Raw genomic sequence first — 3,120 nt, forward strand, 5'->3', positions numbered from 1 at the left:
CTTGTTCACGATTCTCTTAAGTTTAACATGCAGGTTCAGTCGGCAGTCAGGAAGGCAAATGCAATGTTAGTATTAATGTCGTGAGGGCTAGAATACAAGATCAGGGATGTACTTCTGAGGCTGTATAAGGCTCTGGTCAGACCCCATTTGGTGTATTGTAGCAGTTTTGGGCCCCGTATCTAAGGAAGGATGTTGTGGCCTTGGAAAGGATCCAGAGGAGCTTCGCAAGAATAATACCTGGAATGAAGAGCTTGTCGTATGAGAAATGGTTGAGGAGTCTGGGTCTGTACTCGTTGGAGTTTAGAAGGATGAGGGGGGGATCAAGACAGAGATAGATAGGTTTATGATCAATAACGGGATCAGGGGTTATGTGGAGAAGGCAGGAGAATGGGGATATCTGCCATGATTGAATAGACTCGATAGGCCGAGTGGCCTAATTCTGCTCCTGTGCCTTATCGTCTTATGGACTACACCCAGGGTTCTAAAAGAGATATCTGGCGAGATTGTGGAGGGATTGGTGGTGATCTTTCAGGAATCACTGGAGGCAGAAAGGGTCTGGGAGGACTGGAAAGTGGCTAATGTAACACCTCTGTTTCAGAAGGGAGGGAGAACCATCCATCAAGGTAAGGAGGCTGGGCGGGTTTTTTTTTCTCCTCTCGCTCTCCTCGTTTTCCTCGGCCGGAGCTGATCCATTTGAGGAGCTGCTGAGAGTGTGGAAGTGACTAGACGGGAGGGCGGAAAGAGAGAAGAATAAAGAGAACGAAACTCCTGCCCTCCCCCCTGTTTTTAAACACAGGCGCCAGAGAGAGAGAGAGCAAACACCCTCGACCAGCCCGGAGTTTTGATCAGCCGGAGAAGAAGCAGCATGGAGAACCCCGCCGAGGACAAACCAACCGAGCAGGTCAACCTGGACAAGCCGTCTGAGCAGGTCATCAGCGGCTACCCGGAGAATGAGGAGCAGGTCCAGCGGGCCAAGCTGGCCGAGCAGGCCGAGAGGTACGAAGATATGGCGGCGTTGACGAAAGCGGTGACCGAGCAAGGCTCCGAGTTGTCGACCGAGGAGTGGAACTTGCTCTCGGTGGCCTACAAGAATGTGGTGGGCACCCGCAGGTCGGCCTGGAGGGTCATCTCCAGCGTGCAGCAGAAGAACCATATCAACGAAGGGCACTTGCAGTACATCAGAGTTACCGCAACGAAGTGGAGTCGGAGCTGGATGAAATCGGCAACGAAGTCGTGAGACTGTTGGATGATTACCTGATTCCCAAGGCTAGTAATCCAGAAAGCAAGGTCTTCTACCTGAAAATGAAAGGAGATTACTTTTGGTACCTTGCTGAAGTTGCTTCTGGAAACAATCGGAAAAAAGCGATAGAAAGCTCTCAAACTGCTTACCAAACAGCCTTTGATATTGGTGATGAACATCTGTCATCAACACATCCAATCCGTTTGGGTCTTGCCCTTAATTTCTCTGTGTTTTACTACGAGATTCTCAACTCTCCCTCTGATGCCTCTAACTTGTCAAAAAAAACATTTGATCAAGCTATTAAAAAAACTGGATGTTCTCCAAGATGATAGCTATAAAGACAGCACCCTCATTATGCAGTTTCTTAGAGACAACCTAACGTTGTGGTCAAGTGAGAGTCCGGCACCAGCTGATGAAACATGCGCAGCTGAGCCTGAAGATAACAACTAAATGCACATGGTCCAACTCCCAAAATCGTTTTACACATCTCCTCCATTCCTTACTGCTCCACTGAAAATACCTATAGCAATTAAAACATCAGAACTGTGTGGAATAGTTATGTATGGAAAATCCCCAAGTTAGTCTTTATATATACATACACCACCGCATTTTAAAATAAAAAGTTCATTCCTTGTTTGTGTTGGTTGTCTACCTTCCTGGTGTGCAGTTTCTGCTGTAGAAGCATATATAGTTTAACTTTGTAACATTAATAACCTCAGTGTGGAGGTGAGAATGTTTAATGTTATAAATAAATACTTGCTCGTGTTTGTTTTGTGAACAGAATTGGTAGAAATTTGCTGCACTAGTCAGTAATTCGGTTCTACTACATTTTTATTTTTTGTTACTTGCTCCCCTTCTCAACCTCCAGTTACAAGTAATCCTGGCATGTGTGCATTGTCTACTTTTTTTCCTTCTATAAAATGCATATACACATCACAGCAACTTGGCATAATTCAGCAGAGTAGCTGTTGCACATGAGCCATTATTCTGCTGGAGGACTGACCTAATGTTCTGCAATAAAATGACGAGTTATTTTCTAGAGGCTGAAGGTATCTAATGTACAATCAAGTTGAAGGAAAAGTACCTTGATTTTGGAATTCTGTGAACCTTCACTTTAAAAATAAACTGTCCAAGGTCATCTGGTATTCACTTCTGTGTACTGTTACAGCATGTTTCTGCTAAGGTTTGAAGCTGTACTTGTGAATGGTCACAAAGCATAACTTTTTGATACACAGGAATGGGAAACACTCATTGTACCCAATAAGCATAGTATTTCTTTGCCGGTGCGTGTACAAGAGGGTATTCAGTGAGATTTGGATCACTAATTGGCAATCATTTATCATAATCCCCAAGCCTTGTGGAAATGTTAATGCCCTATAACATGAAATAAATGATGTTTTGTAAACCATTAAAAGAAAGAGAAAAAAAAAAGAAGGGAGGGAGACAGAAGACGGGACATTATAGGCCGGTTAGCCTGACTTTGGTCATTGATAAGATTTTAGAGTCCGTTATTAAAGATGAGATCGTGGAGTACTTGGAAGTGCATGATAAAACAGGACTGAGTCAGCACGGCTTTGGCAAGGGGAGGTCATGTCTAACAAATCTGGTAGACTTCTTTGAGGAGGTAACAAGGAAGTTAGACAAAGGAGAACCAGTGGATGTGATTTATTTAGATTTTCAGAAGGCCTTTGACAAGGTGCCGCATAGGAGGTTGTTAAATAAGTTAAAAGCCCATGGTGTTAAGGGTAAGATCCTGGCATAGATAGAGGATTGGCTGACTGGCAGAAGGCAGAGAGTGGGGATAAAGGGGTATTTTTCAGGATGACAGCCAGTGACTAGTGGTGTGCCTCAGGGGTCTGTACTGGGACCACAACTTTTCA

General features: G+C 44.4%; 1 pseudogene; it reads left to right on the plus strand.

Moving 5' to 3' along the window:
* The first annotated feature begins 865 nt into the window (after positions 1-865).
* On the plus strand, positions 866-1,814 carry LOC119977220 (annotated as a pseudogene).
* The last annotated feature ends 1,306 nt before the right edge of the window (positions 1,815-3,120 follow it).

This window comes from Scyliorhinus canicula, chromosome 14 (assembly GCF_902713615.1).
Source record: "Scyliorhinus canicula chromosome 14, sScyCan1.1, whole genome shotgun sequence".
Lineage (NCBI taxonomy): Eukaryota > Metazoa > Chordata > Chondrichthyes > Carcharhiniformes > Scyliorhinidae > Scyliorhinus > Scyliorhinus canicula.